At 47.7% G+C, this 19186-nt stretch overlaps 1 long non-coding RNA gene across 3 annotated transcripts in view; it reads right to left on the bottom strand.

Moving 5' to 3' along the window:
* Positions 1-6085: 6085 nt before the first annotated feature.
* The window catches only part of LOC129021652 (uncharacterized), a 31329-nt gene continuing 18228 nt past the window's right edge, over positions 6086-19186 (bottom strand). For all 3 annotated transcript variants that reach the window (XR_008496104.1, XR_008496105.1, XR_008496106.1), the window contains 2 exons: positions 10034-10128; positions 6086-6147 (listed from right to left, as the gene is read on the bottom strand). This is a non-coding gene — a long non-coding RNA (uncharacterized LOC129021652). The remainder of the gene's footprint in view (positions 6148-10033; positions 10129-19186) is intronic.

Genomic DNA, 19186 nt, shown 5'->3' with positions numbered 1-19186 from the left:
GCCTGTAATCCCAGCTACTCAGGAGACTGAGGCAGGAGAATCGCTTGAACCGAGGAGGCAGAGGTTGCAGTGAGCCGAGATCGTGCCATTGCACTCCAGCCTGGGCGACAGAGTGAGACTTTGTTTGGCTGCAACTTGGATATCCCTGTAAAGTCTTCCATCCTGGTGTTCATATCTTCACCCATGCAGAATCAGACCAAAACTTGCCTTGCCAAACACCCAAGAGAAGCCCCTTCACCTGCAAAGATAGGGCAGACAAGGAACTGGAAAGGGACTGTCCAACCATTGCCTGCTCCTCCCGTCTCATCTCACTTTATTTTATAGTTGCCTATCCTGATCGTCATATAAAACTGCCCAAACTCAGGAATGTTTCATCTTTCCCTCCTTGTCTGGAAGGTGCACTGTCTGGTTCCCAAGTCCCCTCTGTTACTGCCTACATGTCTAGTGTCGAAGCCTGTGACTGAGCCCAAAGCCTTCTCCTAAACTGAGTGTTTATGGGGTACATTGCTAGGCTTTTGGGTAGAAAATGCAGAATGTAAATAGCAGAAAATTATTGTACCTTCCTTATTCACTCATTAAATTTAACACATATTTGAGTTTCTATGATGTCAGGCTGTGCTCAACGGTAAGACAATTTCCGTGCCCTAGTGGAAGCTTACAGTTTCACCAAAGAAGACAAACACTAAACATACAAATTTATAGGCAGAAAGAAAATAAAACAGGGTCATGGACACAAGATGAATGGGGAGCTGTTTGGTTAAAGGAGTTGGGGAAGGTCCCTGCAGTGCTCATATTTGGACCAAGCTATGAATAAAGTAAACCGGCAAGCCATGCAAAAGTCTATGAGTATTCCAGGCAGAGGAGACTGCAGACAAAGACCCCAGGGCTGAATGAGCTGGCTCAGCCAGAAGAAAGGAAAGGATAGTGCAATGATATTAATAGCTAATAGGCCAGGAGAAAATTGGTAAGACTAGTGCTCTGGGCCGGGTGCGGTAGCTCATGCCTGTAATCCCAGCACTTTGGGAGGCCTAGGCGGGTGGATCACGAGGTCAGGAGATTGAGACCATCCTGGCTAACACGGTGAAATCCTGTCTCTACTAAAAATACAAAAAATTAGCCGGGCATGGTGGTGGGTGCCTGTAGTCCCAGCTATTCAGGAGGCTGAGGCAGGAGAATGGCGTGAACCCGGGAGGCGGAGCTTGCAGTGAGCTGAGATTGCACCATTGCACTCCAACCTGGGCGACACAGTGAGACTCCATCTCAAAAAAAAAAAAGACTAGTGTTCTGGAAACATTGACATGGTAAGAACTTTAGATTTTATTATGCAAAAAGATGAAAGCCCACTGGAAAGGTCGTCTGTGGGATGGGGTAAGCAACAAGCACGGTATAAGTTACATTTTCTCTTTCCCATCTGCATCCCTTGTCTCAGTGATGTCGTCCAGTGCTATGGCCCTACAATGCTGACACCCACATATGTATCTCAAACTTAGACCTTTCCCAGCTCTTGCTTTCCATATCCAGCTACTTACTTAACAGTTCCACTGGAACATCCAAAAGGCATCTTAAACTTACTACAACACAAACTGAGTACCTTGTCTTCCTCCATCCAACCTGCTCCTCCCACAGTCTTCTCAGTTCTGGTAAAGGAGAGTCCAGCATTTATTGGCTTAGGCCAGAAACCTCGGAGTCATCCCTGACTGCTCCCTCATGTGTCTAGTCTAGAGCAAATCCTGTCAATTATACCTTCAACATGGGTCTAGAATCCCACTAGATAAATTCCAGCTCCTCTGTCAGCTCCCTGGCTCAACCCCTCATCATCTGTCATCCAGATTATTAGAATGCCTCCATTGCTAGTTTCACTGTTTCCATTCTTGCCCTCCTTTTAACTCTATCTTTCACTCTATTCTTTTTTTTTTTTTTTTTTTTGAGATGGAGTCTCACTCTGTCACCCAGGCTGGAGTGGAGTGGCGTAATCTCGGCTCACTGCAACCTCTGCCTCCCAGATTCGAGCTATTCTCCTGCCTCAGCCTCCCAAGTAGCTGGGATTACAGGCAAACGCCACTACACCTGGCTAAGTTTTGTATTTTTAGTAGAGACGGGGTTTCGCCATTGTGGCCAGGCTGATCTCAACCTCAGGTGATCTACACGCATCGGCCTCCCAAAGAGCTGGGATTATAGGTGTGAACCACTGCGCCCAGCCAGTCTATTCTTAAAATAGAGAGATCCTGTTAAAAATGAGCCAGACCACATCACCCCTTGCCTCAAAACTGCCATGGCGGGCGGGTGCAGTGGCTCACAGCTATAATCCCAGCACCTTGGGAAGCCAAGGTGAGGGGATCACCTGAGGACAGGAGTTTAAGACCAGCCTGGGCAACGTAGCCAGATACTGTCTCTACAAGAAATTTTAAAATTAGCCAGGCATGGTGGCTCATGTCTGTAGTCCCAGCTACTGGGGAGAATGAGGTGGGAGGATCACTTGAGCCCAGGAGGTCGAGGCTGCAGTGAGCTATGATTGCACCACCGTGCTCCAGCCTGGATGACAGAGCAAAACCCTATCTCTCACACACACACACACACACACACACACACACACACCCCTGCCATGACTCCCATCTGCCTCAGGCTAGGAGCAAAGACTGTGCATGATCTGGTCCATCCTTGCTTTCTGACCTCATCCACTCTGCTCCAGTCATAGTGAGTTTCATGCCTTGCCAAGAACACAGCAGACATCCTATTTCAGGGTCTTTTCATTTGCTGTGACATCTGCTAGAATATTCCTCCAGATAAATGCATGACTGGCTCCCTCACCTGCCTCAGGTGTCTCTTCTAATGACATCTTAGGGCAGGAGTCAGCGAACTGTAAAAAACCAGAGAGTAGGCTGGGTGTGGTGGCTCATGCCTATAATCCCAGCACTTTGGGAGGCCGAGGAGGGCGGATCACCTGAGGTCGGAAGATCAAGACCATCCTGGCTAACACGGTGAAACCTCTTCTCTACTAAAAATACAAAAAATTAGCCAGGCGTGGTGGCATGGTGTTGAGCGCCTGTAGTCCCAGCTACTCGGGAGACTGAGGCAGGAGAATCGCTTGAACCCAGGAGGTGGAGGTTGCAGTAAGCCAAGATCGCGCCATTGCACTCCAGCCTGGGCAACAAGAGCGAAACTCCCTCTCAAACAAACAAACAAAAAAGCCGGAGAGTGGATATTTTACAGGGTCTCTGTGGCAGATACTCAACTCTGCCTTTGTCAGGCAAAAGCAACCACAGACAGTAAGTAAACCAATGAGCATAGCTGTGTTCCAATAAAACTTCATTTATGCCGGGCGCGGCAGCTCACGTCTGTAATCCCAGCACTTTGGGAGGCCAAGGAGGGTGGATTACCTGAGGTCAGGAGTTCAAGACCAGCCTGGCCCCATCTCTACTAAAAATACAAAAATTAGCCAGGCGTGGTGGCACACCCCTGTAATCCCAGCTACCTGGGAGGCTGAGGCAGGAGAATTGCTTGAGCCCGGGAGGCAGAGGTTGCAGTGAGCCGAGATCATTCCACTGAACTCCAGTCTGGGCAACAGATCGGGACTCAGGGTGAAAAAAAGAAAAAAAAAAAAAAAAGAAACTTCATTGTGGGCACTGAAAAACAATGTCACATAAGTTACTTTCAGGTGTCAGAAAACATTCTTCCTTTGACTTTTTTCAACTATTTAAAAATGTAAGACAATTCTTAGCTTGCCATTGTACATAAACAGGCAGTAGGCTGAATTTGGCCTCAGTCCGTAATTAGTTGACTCCTGCCTTAGGGAGTACTTCCCTGGTCATGCTCTCAAAAATTACACACACACACAATCCCTATTCAACCTATCCCTTTTCATTTTCCTTCCTTTCTTCCTTCCTTCCTTCCTTCCTTTCCTCCTCCTCCTCCTTCTTCTTCCTCTTTTTCTTCTTCTTCCTCTTTTTTTTGTTTTTTTTTGTTTTTGAGACAGGGTCTTGCTCTATTGCCCAAGCTAGAGGGCAATGGCATGATCATGGCTCACTGCAGACTCAGCCTCCTGGGCTCAGGTGATCCTTCCATCTCAGCCTCCTGAGTGGCTGGGACCACAGGCATGTGCCACCAAGCCTGGATAACTTTTTAAAAATTTTTGTAGAGACAGGGTCTTGGTACGTTGCCCAGGCTGGTCTCAAACTCCTAGCCTCAAGCAATCCTCCTGTCTCAGCCTACCAAAGTGCTTAAATTGCAGGCATGAGGCACTGTACCCGGCCTTTTCTTTTCTTCCTTTTCATTTCATTTCATTTCTTTTCTTTTCTTTTTTCTCTTCTCTTCTTTCTCTTTTCTTTCTGTGGCCAGCTTTTCCTTTCTTCTCTTTCTTTCTCTCCTTCCTTCCTTCCTTTTTCTTTCCTCTCTCTCTCTCTGTCTCACTCTGTCATCCAGGCTGGAGTGCAGTGGCACATTCCTAGCTCACTGCTGCCTCGAACTCCTGGGCTCAAGGGATTCTCCTGCCTTAGCCTGCCTCTGAAGTAGCTGAGAGTACAACTGGGCGCCAACATGTCTGGTTAATTTGTTAATTTTTTTTCTTTTTTGTGTGTGTGGCCGGGCTCTGTGGCTCACGCCTGTAATCCCAGCACTTTGGGAGGCCGAGGCGGGTGGATCACCTGAGGTCAGGAGTTCAAGACCAGCCTGATCAATATGATGAAACCCCATCTCTACTAAAAATACAAAAATTAGCCGGGTGTGGTGGCATGTGCCTGTAATACTAGCTACTTGGGAGGCTGAGACAGGAGAATCACTTGAACTGGGGAGGCGGAGGTTGTAGTGAGCCCAGATTATACCATTGCACTCCAGCCTGGGCAACAAAAGCGAAACTCTGTCTCAAAAAAAAATTTTTTTTTAAGAGATGGAGTCTTGCTATGTTGTCCAGGCTGCTCTTGAGTTCCAGGCCTCAAGCGATTCTCCCAGTTTGCCCTACCAAAGCACTGGAATTACAGGCAGGAGCCACTGCACCCAGCCCTATCCTTCTTTCTTAACAGCTTATCATCATCTGCCTTTCTCTATATTTAACTTACTATCTTGTTTATCTTTTTTTTACTGACCCCTCCCAAACCCCTAAGCTGTTACCTCCATGAAGACCAAGGTTTCTGTCTGTTTGCAGTAATGTGTCCTGACGTATCTGGCATATAGTGGGAACTCAACAAAGATCAGTGGCATGAATGGCACCTGTGAAGAGAAGAGCCCGGAGGGGAAGTTGGGGTGGAGGTGCAGAGAGTGCTTAGGAGGCTACTGCTGTTGTGATGATCAACTTGATTCTTCAGCCTGGAGCCTGGAGCCTGGTCTCCAAGGAGCAAGGCGGGGAGAGGAAGGTGCTCTTGTTGGGTACACTGCGCCAGCATCGTGCTTCAGGCTTCACATCTCATGCGCACAGAATACTTTTCAGCTGAGAGCAAATTTAGCCTGGAGAGCAGATGTTTTATGGATGGTGACATTATGTGGTGGGCAGAGAGGCTGTGGTTCTCAGGCCTGGGTCTGCATCAGAATAACTTGAGGGAATCTTCCAGAAAGAAATTAAGTCTCTCGGGTTGCATGCCACGCTTTCCAAAATCAGAATCCCTTCAGAGTCAGAGAGTTGAGAGATACAATCTAGCTTTACCCAAGACCAACCATATGAACTCGGGCAAGTTACTTCATATTTCTGAATGTTTACTGCAGCCAGGCACAGTGGCTCACGCCTGTAATCCCAGCACTTTGGGAGGCTGAGGCAGGTGGATCGCCTTAGGTCAGGAGTTCGAGACCAGTCTGGCCAACGTGGTGAAACTCCCATCTCTACTAAAAACACAAAAATTAGCCAGGCATGGTGGCACATGCCTGCAATCCCAGCTACTCGGGTGGCTGAGGTAGGAGAATCACTTCAACCTGGGAGGCAGAGGTTGCAGTGAGCCGAGATTGCACCACTGCACTCCACACTGGAAAACAGAGTGAGACTCCATCTCAAATAAATAAATAAATAAATAAATAAATACTGCAGAACATAGATGGTAGATACCTCATAAACTTGTCCTGAGGGTTCTATGAGTTCATGTAAATGAATCTCTCAACACAGTATTTGGCATACGATTTGCAGTAAACACCAACTATTTTTTATTTTTCGGGAAAAAGGCATGCTCACTGTGAAAAAAAATAATAAAATTTAGATCAGCAAAAATAAGGTCACCCTACTTCCCCAAAATAACTACTGATAACGTGCTGGTGTACATCCTTCTAGATTCCACTCACTCTGTGTGCTTTCTAACACAATACCGAGAATTAGGTTGCCTGTCATCTTCAACTGCTCCCAAGAATCAACCCTGCATCTAATCAAGCCTCTAGGTCTAACTCCTGGTTTACAGGAAGTACAGAGAATGGAGAAACAGGTTCAACGACACCAGGGAGTTGGAAATCACTAGAGTTTAAAATGTGGGGAACTTCTACAGACATGTGTCCAGGTTTCTCTAACACGTTAAAAGGAAAAATAGCATTTTGGGAGGCTGAGGCGGGAGGGTCATTTGAGCCCAGGAGTTTGAGACCAGCTCTGGCAATATAGCAAGACCCAGTATCTAATAAAAAATAAATAAAAACATGACCTGGTGCAGTGGCTCATGCTTGTAATCCCAGCACTTTGGGAGGCCAAGGCGGGTGGATCACTTGAGGTCAGGAGTTTGAGACCAGCCTGGCCAACATGGTGAAACCCTGTCTCTACTAAAAATACAAAAATTAGTGGGGAGTGGTGGTGGGCATCTGTAATCCCAGCTACTTGGGAGGCTGAGGTAGGAGAATCGCTTGAACCTGAGATAAGGAGGTTGCAGTGAGCTGAGATTCCGCCCCTGCACCGCAGCCTAGGTGTCAGAGCAAGACTCCATCTCAAAAAAAAAAAAAAAAAAAAAAATCTGTCTATCTATCTATCTATCTATCTATCTATGAAAAACAGAGTCAGATGAATCCTACAGAGCAATGCTGTCCAACTGAACTTCCTGTGATGGTAGAAATCTACATTTGTGCTGTCCAAGATGGTAGGGTCAGGCCACATGTTGGGCCACATGTTGTTGTTGTTTTTTTTTTTTTTTTGAGACGTAGTCTCGCTATGTCGCCCAGGCTGGAGTGCAGTGGTGCGATCTCGGCTCACTGCAAGCCCCGCCTTCCGGATTCACGTCATTCTCCTGCCTCAGCCTCCTGAGTAGCTGGGACTACAGGCACCCACCACCACGCCTGGCTAATTTTTTGTATTTTTAGTAGAGATGGGGTTTCACCATGTTAGCCAGGATGGTCTCGATCTCCTGACCTTGTGATCCGCCCGCCTCAGCCTCCCAGAGTGCTGGGATTACAGGCATGAGCCACCGCGCCCGGCCTACATGTTGTTATTGAACACTTGAAATGTGGCTTCCGTCACTGAAGAACTTAATTCTTAATTTTGTTAATGTTGATTTTTTTTCTGAGCAGGCATGATGGCAAATGCTTGTAGTCCTAGCTACTCAGGAGGATGAGGTGAGACGATTGCTTGAGGCTAGAATTTCAAGGCTGTAGTGTGCCATGATTGTGTCTGTGAATAACCACTACACTACAGCCTGGCCACCATAGTGAGACCCCGTCTTTACCAAAAATTTTAAAAAATTAGCTGGGCATGGTGGCACAAGCCTGTAGTTCCAGCTACTGGAGAGGCTGAGGCAAGAGGATAACTTGAGCTCAGGAGTTCCAGGCTGTAGTGAGCTATGATGGTGCCACTGTGCTCCAACCTGGGAAACAGAGCAAAACCATGTCTCTATTAACAACAATGAAAAAAAAACCATATCAACCAAGCACAATGTATAGACATTATCTGGGTTCTATTCAAACAAATGAATATTATTATTATTACTGTTATTATTTTATTTCTTTTTGAGACAGAGTTTCGCTCTTGTTGCCCAGGCTGCAGTGCAATGGCACAATCTCAGCTCACCACAACCTTCGCCTCCTGAGTTCAAGCAATTCTCCTGCATCAGCCTCCCGAGTAGCTGGGATTACAGGCATGTGCCACCAGGCCCAACTAATTTTGTATTTTTAATAGAGACAGGGTTTCTCCACGTTGGTCAGGCTGGTCTCAAACTCCCGACTTCAGGTGATCGTCCGCCTCGGCCTCCCCCCTCTCAAAGTGCTGGGATTACAGGCGTGAGCCACTGTGCCTGGAAAATTATATTTTTTATTTTTGTTTTATTTTGTTATTTATTTATTTATTTTTGGAGTCAGAGGTCATTCTGTTGCCCAGGCTGAAGTGCAATGGCATGGTTATAGCTCACTGCAGCCTCAACATCCTGGGCTCAAGTGATCCCCCCATCTCAGCCTCCTGAGTGGCTGGGACCACCACAGGCATGCGCCACCATGCCTGAATAGCTTTTTAAAATTATTTGTAGAAACAGGGTCATGCTGGGTTTGTTGCCCAGGCTGGTCTCAAACTCCTGACCTCAAGCAATCCTCTTGCCTCAGCCTCTGAAAGTGCTGGGGTTACAGGCATGAGCTACCATCCACAGCCTTTTCTTTCTTTCTTTCAAAATGACATTTTCTTCAGAATTCAAAGGGGATTCTTTTTTCTCTCTCTCTTTCTTTTTCTTTCTTTCTTTTTTCTTTCTTTCTTTCTCTCCTTCCTTCCTCCCCCCCTTCTTTCTTTCTTTTTCTTTCCTTCTTTTTTTTTTTTTTTTGAGATGGAGTCTTGCTCTGTCGCCCCAGGCTGGAGTGCAGTGGCATGATCTCAGCTCACTGCAAGCTCCGCCTCCTGGGTTCACGCCATTCTCCTACCTCAGCCTCCCAAGTAGCTAGGACTACAAGCGCCCACCACCACACCCGGCTAACTTTTTGTATTTTTAGTAGAGACGGGGTTTCACCCTGTTAGCCACAATGGTCTCGATCTCCTGACCTCGTGATCCACCCGCCTTGGCCTTGCAAAGTGCTGGGATTACAGGCGTGAGCCACCGTGCCTGGCTCGCTGTTTCTTCTCTCTCTCTCGTCACCCAGGCTGGAATGCAGTGGCACAATCCTAGCCCATTGCTGCCTTGAACACCTAGGTTCAAGGGATTCCTTCTGCCTCAGCCTCCCAAGTAGCTGGGAATACAGGTGGGCACCACCACGCCCAGCTAATTTTTTTTTTTTTTTTGAGACAAAGTCTTGCTCTTGTCACCCAGGCTGGAGTGCAATGATGCGACCTCGGTTCACTGCAACCTCTCCCTTCCGGGTTCAAGCAACTCTCCTGCCTCAGCCTCCTGAGTAGCTGGGATTACAGGAATGCACCACCACACCTGGCTAATTTTTGTATTTTTAGAAGAGACAGGGTTTCACCATGTTGGCCAGGCTGGTCTCAAACTCCTGACCTCAGGTGATCTGCCCGCCTTGGCCTCCCAAAGTGCTGAGATTACAGGTTTGAGCCACTGCTCCTGGCCTGCCCAGCTAATTTTTATTTTTATTTTTGTTTATTTATTTATTTATTTTGAGATGGAGTTTTCCTCTTGGTGCCCAGGCTGGAGTGCAATGGCATGATCTTGGCTCACTGCAACCTTCATTTCCCGGGTTCAAGCAATTCTCCTGCCTCAGCCTCCTGAGTAGCTGGGATTACAGGCATGCACCACCACGCCCGGCTAATTTTTCTACTTTTAGTAGAGATGGTGTTTCTCCATGTTGGTCAGGCTGGCCTGGAACTCCTGACCTCAGGTGATCTGCCCACCTCGGCCTCCCAAAGTTCTAGGATTACAGGCATGAGCCACTGTGCCTGGCTGCTCAGCTAATTTTTAAAAATGTTGCTCAAATTTGTTTTCTTTGTAGAGACGGAGTCTTGCTATGTTGTCCAGGCTAGCAACATCGCTTGTAGCTCCTGGCCTCAAGCGATTCACCCAGCTTGCCCTACCAAAGCACTGGAATTATAGGCATGAGCCACTGCACCCGGCCCTATCCTTCTTTCTTAACAGCTTATCATCATCTGTCTTTTCTATATTTAACTTACTATCTTGTTTATCATTTTTTAAAAATCTCCCCTCCTAAACCCCTAAGCTGTTACCTCCATGAAGACCAAGGTTTCTGTTTGCAGTAATGTGTCCTGACGTATCTGGCATACAGTAGGAGCTCAACAAAGATCAGTGGCATGAATGGCACCTGTGAAGAGAAGAGCCCAGAGGGGAAGTTGGGGTGGAGCTGCAGAGAGTGCTTAGGAGGCTACTGCTGTTGTGATGATCAACTTAATTCTTCACCCTGGAGCCTTGAGCCTCGTCTCCAAGGAGCAAGGCGGGGAGAGGAAGGTGCTTTTCTTAGTTACACACCCTGCACCAGCATCAGGCTTCAGGCTTCATATATGATAGATGCAGAATAACAACCAAGCGCAATGTATAGACCTTGTCTAAGTTCTTAACGAATTATTATTTTTTGAGAAAATGTCTTGCTCTGTGGCCAAGGTGGGGTGCAATGGCACAATGTTACAAAGATTTTACAAATCTTTACGATTTGTAAAAAATAACAGGGTCTCATTATGTTTTCGAGGCTTGTGTGGAACCCACTGGGCTCAAGTGACCCTCCAGACTCAGCCTCCCAAGGTGTTGGGATAACAGGGGTGAGTCACTGTGCCCGTGCCCAGCCTTTACTATTTTAAAAAGTAGTCCTGGCTGAGCGCGGTGGCTCACGCCTATAATCCCAGCACTTTGGGAGACCGAGGCAGGTGGATCACCAGAGGTCAGGAGTTCACGACCAGCCTGGCCAACATGGTGAAACCTCATCTCTACTAAAAAATACAAAAATTAACCAGTCATGGTGGCAGGCACCTGTAATCCCAGCTACTCAGGAGGCTGAAGCAGGAGAATTGCTTGAACCCAGGAGGCAGAGGTTGCAGTGACCCGAGATGGCGCCACTGCACTCCAGCCTGGTGACAGAGCAAGACTCTGTCTCAATAAATAAATAAATAAACAAATAATAAATAAATAAATAAATAAATAAAGACAGGTTCTTGCTCTGTTGTCCAGGCTGGAATGCAGTGGCACGATCATAGCCCACTACAGCCTCAAACTCCTGGGCTCAAGCCAGGCTCTCATTTTGGTCTCCCAATTTGCTGGGATTATAGGCATGCGCCACTGTATTTGGCCTAGTGGATATTAAGAATAAATAAGCTGGGGCCGGGCGCGGTGGTTCACGCCTGTAATCCCAGCACTTTGGGAGGCCAAGGCATGCGGATCACGAGGTCAGGAAATCAAGACCATCTTGGCTAACACGGTGAAACCCCGTCTCTACTAAAAATACAAAAAATTAGCTGGGCATGGTGGCAGGTGCCTGTAGTCCTAGCTACTTGGGAGGCTGATGCAGGAGAATGGCGTGAACCCGGGAGGCGGAGCTTGCAGTGAGCCGAGATCGCACCACTGCACTCCAGCCTGGGCCACAGAGCAAGACTCCGTCTCAAAAAAAAAAAAGAATAAAGAATAAATAAGTTGGGTCCAGGTGAGGTGGTTGATGCCTGTAATCCCAGCACTTTGGGAGGCCCAGGACGGCAGATCACGAGGTCAGGAGATGGAGACCAGCCTGGCCAACATAGTGAAACCCCGTCTCCACTAAAAATACAAAAATTAGTTGGGCATGGTGGCATGTGCCTGTAGTCCCAACTACTCGGGAGGTTGAGGCAGGAAAATTGCTTGAACCCGGGGAGTCAGAGGTTGTCGTTAGCTGAGATCTCGCCACTGCATTCCAGCCTGAGCAACAGAGCGAGACTCCGTCTCAAAAAAAAACAAAAACAAAAAAGAGGCTGGTGTGGCGGCTCACGCCTGTAATCCTAGCACTTTGGGAGGCTGAGGCAGGCAGATGATGAGGTCAGGAGTTTGAAACCAGCCTGACCAAAGTGGTGGAAACCGGTCTCTACTAAAAATACAAAAATTAGCCAGGCGTGGTGGCACGCACCTGTAATCCCAGCTACTCAGGAGGCTGAGGCAGGAGAATTGCTTGAACCCGGGAGACGGAGGTTGCAGTGAGCTGAGATCACGCCATTGCACTCCAGCCTAGGCGACAGAGCAAGACTCTGTCTCAAAAAAAAAAAAAAAAAAGGACTCTAGAGATGACATGACAAAGTATACTGGAGAATATGTTTAGGTTATATGTAAATGGTACACCATTTTATATAAGGAACTTGAGTGTCTGTGAATTTTGGTATCTATGGGAGGGCCTAGAACTTAATCCCCCATAAATACCGAAGGAGGCCTGTATTTACAGTTTTAATTCTCCTTTTACCTCGCAGTTACCAAAATACATTACCTTTGTTCTATAACGGTAAAGAGTAAGTATTGTGAAACTAAAGTCTTCATGAATATGTTTACAGTCAGACATAAAGCTTTTGGGAACATTTCTTTTTTCTCAGCATACATTTATTGAACCCTTACTGTGTGCCAGGAAGTAAGCCAGGTGCTAGAAATGGCAAAGGAGCAGGGAAGAGGCGGGTCAGCCGCTGGGTTGACCCTGGTTAATACAGGGTACGGATTAACCCTTCAGGCTCCCTTCCGAGGGCCTGGGCCGGGTCTTGGGGCCGCTCCTGCCCAGGTGTTCTTTCCAGCAATGGAAAGGGATTCAGCGAGGTAAGACCCTTCCCCTCTCCTCCATTCAGGGAGCGGCACACAGGAAATCTCCTACACACTCTTCCGAACATGTACACACCCTGACATGCCCGGATGCATCTCATACTTAGATACGCACACACGCACACAATCAGAGGCATGGTCACGCAGTCGTATGAGGATGCAGCGTACAGGTGCCGCCTACGTGACCGTGCCTTGAGTCGCCCCACTCAGCAGAAACCTCACTCAGCAGAAACCTGTCCACCAGTGATTGATTATCTCGAGCAGCTATTTGGCCAAGTCTTACCAAAATGTGAAAGCCGCAAAAGAAAAGTGAACAAGAGAAGAGTTTCTTAAGGCTTTGCTCAGAGAGGGCTTCGGAGAAGGGTGGGGTCGGCAGATACAGACCTTACTTTTTTTTTTTTTTTTTTTTTTTGAGACGGAGTCTTGCTCTGTCGCCCAGACTGGAGTGCAGTGGCACGATCTCGGCTCACTGCAAGCTCCACCTCCCGGGGTCACGCCATTCTCCTGCCTCAGCCTCCTGAGTAGCTGGGACTACAGGCGCCTGCCACCACACCAGGCTAATTTTTTTTTTTTTTTTTTTTTTTTTGTATTTTTAGTAGAGATGGGGTTTCACTGTGTTAGCCAGGTTGGTCTCGATCTCCTGACCCTGTGATCCGCCCGCCTCGGCCTCCCAAAGTGCTGGGATTACAGGCGTGAGCCACCGCGCCCGGCCCTAATTTTTGTATTTTTAGTAGAGGTGAGGTTTCACCATGTTGGTCAGGCTGGTCTTAAACCCCTGACCTCAAGTGATCCACCCCCCACCCCACCCCCTCACCCCCCCCACCCCCCCCTGCCTTCGGCCTCGGCCTCCCAAAGCGCTGGGATTACAGGCGTGAGCCACCGCGCTGGGCCCAGACCTTACTTTCTTGACTTGGCCACAAGTCTCTCCTTCTCAGAGCTGCTGAAAGTGGCTCTCCTGTTGTATGGGCTTGGGTGTGGGGTGGTGGCCCTTTCCCTGTCCCAGCTGCCTTCTTCCTGGGCACTGAAAACGATGCTACCATTGTTAAGTGCCAGGCGTCCCACCGTGCGGGTCTTCACTGCGTATCCACGTAGCTGCACCGCGCAGGCATTCTCTCCTCCCTTTTGCAGATGGTGGCACCAAAGTTCAAGACTCGCCCAGGGCCACCAAGACAGTCCTCTAGCCTTTGGTCTTCCCTCCTTGCCTCCTCGGTGTGAGGTGGTGGAACCTCGGTCTGAGAAGGGTCGAGGTCTGGGCGCTGCCAGTGGCCCTGGCTCAGTCTCAGAGCTGCCTGGGGGCGTGAGGATGGCTAACTTAAGGAGCACAGGCAGAGGCTTCTTGCTGGCAGGAAGAGGGCTGAGCTGCGGCGGGCCACCCAGGTGGAGTGTGCTGCACCTCCTTCAGTGGCCTTCAGGAGCTCTGTCCTCACCCAGGGATTGGGGTGAGTTAGGGCATGGGGAAACAGGCTCACAGAGCCCACCTGCTCACCCTGACCACCCCACCCCAGGGGGCCCCAGGCTCCTAACTCTCAGAATCCCACAGTCTGTGTTGGCAGAAGACGGGCTGGCACCCTTGAGTTGGGCCCCTGGTCGTTGGCACAGATAAGGGGAGCTGCTGCTGAAGGAGCCCGACGGCTGATTCTGCGGAGGCTTCTCAGAGCTCCCGGCAGGAGCCCCTCACCGCAGGAGACCCACAGCACATCCCCCAGCCCCTCCCAGCTGCATATCGGCTCACATTCACGCGCTTTTGGGAACATTTCAAATTATAATAGTCATGATGACAACTGGATTATCCTGCCTAACTATCAAATCTCAGTATCTAAGAAAACTTCTGAAAGACAAAGAAGTTGGTTCATTTCTTTTTTTTATAAATTGGTTCATTCTATATGAAGAAACATGAACGCTTTCTTCCTTCTTTTTTCAGAGATATCTCCAAATCCTAACAAACAACCAAAACCTGGATGGTTATTAGCACTAAAAAGATAATAACTGGCCAGGTGTGGTGGCTCATGCCTGTAATCCTAGCACTTTGGGAGGCTGAGGCGGGAGGATCGCTTGAGCCTAGGAGGTCAAGGCTGCAGTGTGCCATGTTCATGCCACTGTAGTCCACCTTGGGCAACACAGTGAGATCTTTTCTCAAAAAAAAGAAAGAAAAAAAGATAATAACTAGCCTGGCGAGGTGGCTCACGCCTGTAATCCCAGAACTTTGGGAGGCCGAGGTGGGTGGATCACCTGAGGTTGGGAGTTCGAGAACAGCCTGACCAACATGGAGAAACTCCGTCTCTACTAAAAATACAAAATTAGCTGGGCGTGGTGGCGCATGCCTGTAATCCCAGTTACTTGGGAGCCTGAGGCAGGAGAATCACTTGAACCCAGGAGGCGGAGGTTGCGGTGAGCCGAGATCGCGCCATTGCACTCCAGCCTGGGCAATAAGAGCGCAACTGTCTCAAAAAAAAAAAAGATAAAGTAGATACTCATGTACTCATGTACAATTTGCAAACCAATAAAAGGAAATCTTTATCTCCTCTTGTAAGCAAACTAGAGATCAGGCAAAGGAGAGAAAAAAACAGACCATCTTTTCCCATTGTCTATAAGCCCAGCATTGACTGGCTTCTGTTTCTTTTCACACTATTCTTCCTCTGGCTGCAGTTTCTCTAACCAGTGTTACTTTCTTCTTCTTTTAGTTCTTCAAATGTTCCTGTTTCTTCCTACTCCAGGGGCTTTGCACGTCCTGTTCCCTCTACTTAGAAAACTACACTCCAGCCTGGATGACAGAGTAGGACTCTGTCTCAAAAAAAAAAAAAGAAAAGAAAACTCTTCCTTGTTCTACCTTCTCAGTGCTCATTCCTCCCTGTCCTGCCTTTATTTTTTATTTATTTATTATTAATATTATCTTTTTTTGAGATGGAGTCTCGCTCTGTTGCCCAGGCTGGAGTGCTGTGGTACGATCTTGGCTCACTGCAGCCTCCGCCTCCCTGGTTCAAGCAATTCTTCTGCCTCAGCCTCCCAGGTAGCTGGGATTACAGGCACATGCCACCACGCCTGACTAATTTTTAGTGGAGATGGGGTTTCACCATGTTGTCCATGCTAGTCTCAAACTCCTGATCTCAAGTAATCCACCTGCCTTGGACTCTGAAAGTATTGGGATTATAGGCGTGAGCCATTATGCCCGGCCTCTGCCCTGACTTTAGCATAGTTGATTTCTATTCTCCCTTCAGGTCTCCACTCAATGGGTCCCTCCTACCTAGAAGCCTCGTCCAAACTCCCACCACCTCCAAGCTCTTTACAGGTTTCCATAGCATACACAGCCCAATCATGACTCTTAAGGGCCTGAGATATATTTGCCTTTGTGGACCCCTTCCTCCATAAAAGGATATGAAAAATTATATTTTACGACTACATTGGCCTGAAGAGGAAATATAATTCGGCTGAATTCATTACTATATATTATATATGAATACTTTATATTACTATATATATGAATATTATTCATGTTCTCTTCTGTCCTTAAAATAAATTAAAATAAAAATATTTTTGTGGGCCCCTAAAATTATCATGGGCCTCGGGTATTGTATTTCCTGTGCCAAGGAGAAGCTGACTTGCAAACACTACGCAAGTTTTCTTTTCTTTTTTGAGACAGTGTCTCTCTCTCTCGCTCTGTTGCCCAGCCTGGAGTGCAGTGGTGCGATCTCGTCTCACTGCAAGCTCTGCCTCCCGGGTTCACGCCATTCTCCTGCCTCAGCCTCCTGAGTTAGCTGAGATCACAGGCGCCGCCACCACACCCGGCTAATTTTTTTTGTATTTTTAGTAGAGACGGGGTTTCACCGTAGCCAGGATGGTCTCAATCTCTTGACCTCGTGATCCGCCTGTCTTGGCCTCCCAAAGTGCTGGGATTACAGGCGTGAGCCACCGCGCCTGGCCAAGTTTTCTTTTCTTTTATTAGAGACAGGCTGTGGCTCAGGCTGAAAGGCAGTGGCACAGCCTCGCCTCACTACCTTCCTCATTTCCTCACTGAGCCTGACTTCCCAGGCTGAAGTGATCTTCCCACCTCAGCCTCCCGAGTAGCCAGGACTACAGGCACACCAGGCTAATTTTGTTTATTCCTGGTAGAGATAGTGTCTCACTATGTTGCCCAGGCTGGTCTGGAACTACTGGGCTCAAGTGACCCTCTCATCTCAGCCTCCCAAAGTGCTGGGATGGCCGGGCACAGTGGCTGATGCCTGTAATCTTAGCACTTTCGGAGGCTGAGGCGCGTGGATCACTGGAGGTCAGGAGTTCGAGACCAGCCTGGCCAACATGGTGCAACCCTGTCTCTACTAAAGATACAAAAATTAGCCAGGTGTGGTGGCAGGCACCTGTAATCCCAGCTGCTCAGGAAGTTAAGGCAGGAGAATCACTTGATCCCGGGAGGTGGAGGTTGCAGAGAGCTGAGATCGGGCCATTGCACTCCAGCCTGGGCAACAAGAGTGACACTCCATCTCAAAAAAACAAAACAAAACAAAAAGTCCTGGGATTATAGGCGTGAATCACCACACCCAGTCCAAGTTTTCTACTGAGAATTTATTCTTATCGTAGTTAATTACCTTCTAGAACGTGTGAGCCCAGGGCACCTGCCTCTGCATCCGTGGGGGTGACACTAGAGTGTGAGATCTCAGTCTCCCAGGGACAGGCAAGCCAATGTGCATTTTGAACCAAGCTTTTGATTATTCTAATGCTTACAAATGGTTGAGAACCATTGTTAATGTCTGTTTACTTTGCTAAAATGTTGACTCCAGTTAGGACCATGCTTTTTGTGGCAATACTGCATTTCTGCACCAATACAAACACTGACACAATGATTGGTCAATATGCTTTCAGTGAATAAGGAAAACACACACGCCTGGTCATATTTTGTAAGGCTCCCATTTTGTTACTTATGGCTGTAAGAATATATTTTCAAGGACGTCATGGGTGTTATATATCAACATGCTCCAAAGCCCTAAAGCATTGCCTGGCAGAGTAGGTCTTTGATAGATCTGTGTTGTTGAATGGTTGTCCATCAGTGCAAGATCTTCTTTTCTTTTCTTTTCTTTTCTTTTTTTGAGACGGAGTTTTGCTCTTATTGCCGAGGCTGTAGTGCAATGGCGCTATCTCAGCTCACTGCAACCTCCGCATCCCAGGTTCAAGCAATTCTCCTGCCTCAGCTTCCCGAGTAGCTGGGATTACAGGCATGTGCCACCACGCCTGGCTAATTTTGTATTTTTAGTAGAGACGGGGTTTCCCCATGTTAGTCAGGCTGGTCTTGAACTCCTGACCTCAGGTGATCTGCCCACCTCGGCGTCCCAAAGTGCTGGGATTACAGGCATGAGCCACAGCGCCCGGCCCAGGGTAAGATTTTCATGTATTGCACACTGACAGGATTTTTCTCAGATTACAGATCAGTCATGTCATATACCTCTTTCTTTATCTATTTGTCTTTTATTTGTTTTTATTTATTTTTATTTATTTATTTATTTTTGAGACAGAGTTTCGCTCTTGTTACCCAGACTGGAGTGCAATAGTGCGATCTCGACTCACTGCAACCTCCGCCTCCCAGGTTCAAGCAATTCTCTTGCTCAGCCTCCCAAGTAGCTAGGACTACAGGCATGTGTCACCACGCCTGGGGAATTTTTTGTATTTTTAGTAGAGACGGGATTTCACCATGTTGCTCATGCTGGTCTTGAACTCCTGACCTCAGGTGATCCACCCACCTCGGCCTCCCAGACTGCTGGGATTACAGCTGTGAGCCACTGCGCCCAGCCTTATTTATTTTTAATAGAGATGAAAAAAAAAAAAAAAGAAGACCAAAAAAAAAGTATAACTCCACTCAAGTCTGGGCACAATGGCTCATGCCTATAATCCCAGCTTTCAGGGAGGCAGAGGCAGGAGGATAGCTTTAGCCCAGGAGTTCGAGACCTGCCTAGGCAATATAGGGAGGACCCGTTCTCCACAAAAATGAAAAAAAAAAAAAAAAGACAAAAAAATAGTAAGTGTAATAGAGATGGGGTCTTGCTATTTTGCCCAGGCTGGTCTTCAACTCCTGGCCTCAAATGATCCTCCCAGCTTGGCCTCCCAGAATGCTGGGATTACAGATGTAAACCACCCCACTCAGCCTGTATCTATTTGATTCTGAGATCTGTAATGCTAAAGATAGAAGGCAGCCATGGACTTTGCATAGATGATTTTTTTGGCTGCATTGGCTTACTATGTTTTCCTTTAGTGAAGGATTTCCTGAATGAAACATCTTCTGTTTGTGGTGAGGGAACACCACTTCTTGGTGCAGAGGGACTGGCAAAATCTTTTGCATCATGGGGTTTGGCTTTTTCTTATTTATTTATTTAGACACAGGGGCTCACTCTTTTGCCCAGTCTGGAGTGCAGTGGTGTGATCATAGCTCACTGCAGCCTTGACCTTTTTGGCTCAAGCAAGCCTCCTGCCCTTAGCCTCCTGTGTAGCTGGGACCACAAGTGTGCACCACCACATTCAGCTAATTTTTAATTTTCCTTTTTTTTCATAGAGATGAGGTGCCATTTTGTTGCCCAGGCTGGTCTCAAACTCCTGGGCTCAAGTGATCCTCACACCTTGGCCTCCCA

The sequence above is a fragment of the Pongo pygmaeus genome, chromosome 21, assembly GCF_028885625.2.
Source record: "Pongo pygmaeus isolate AG05252 chromosome 21, NHGRI_mPonPyg2-v2.0_pri, whole genome shotgun sequence".
NCBI classification, from domain to species: Eukaryota; Metazoa; Chordata; class Mammalia; order Primates; family Hominidae; genus Pongo; species Pongo pygmaeus.
This window is presented reverse-complemented; position numbering and strand designations above follow the sequence as displayed.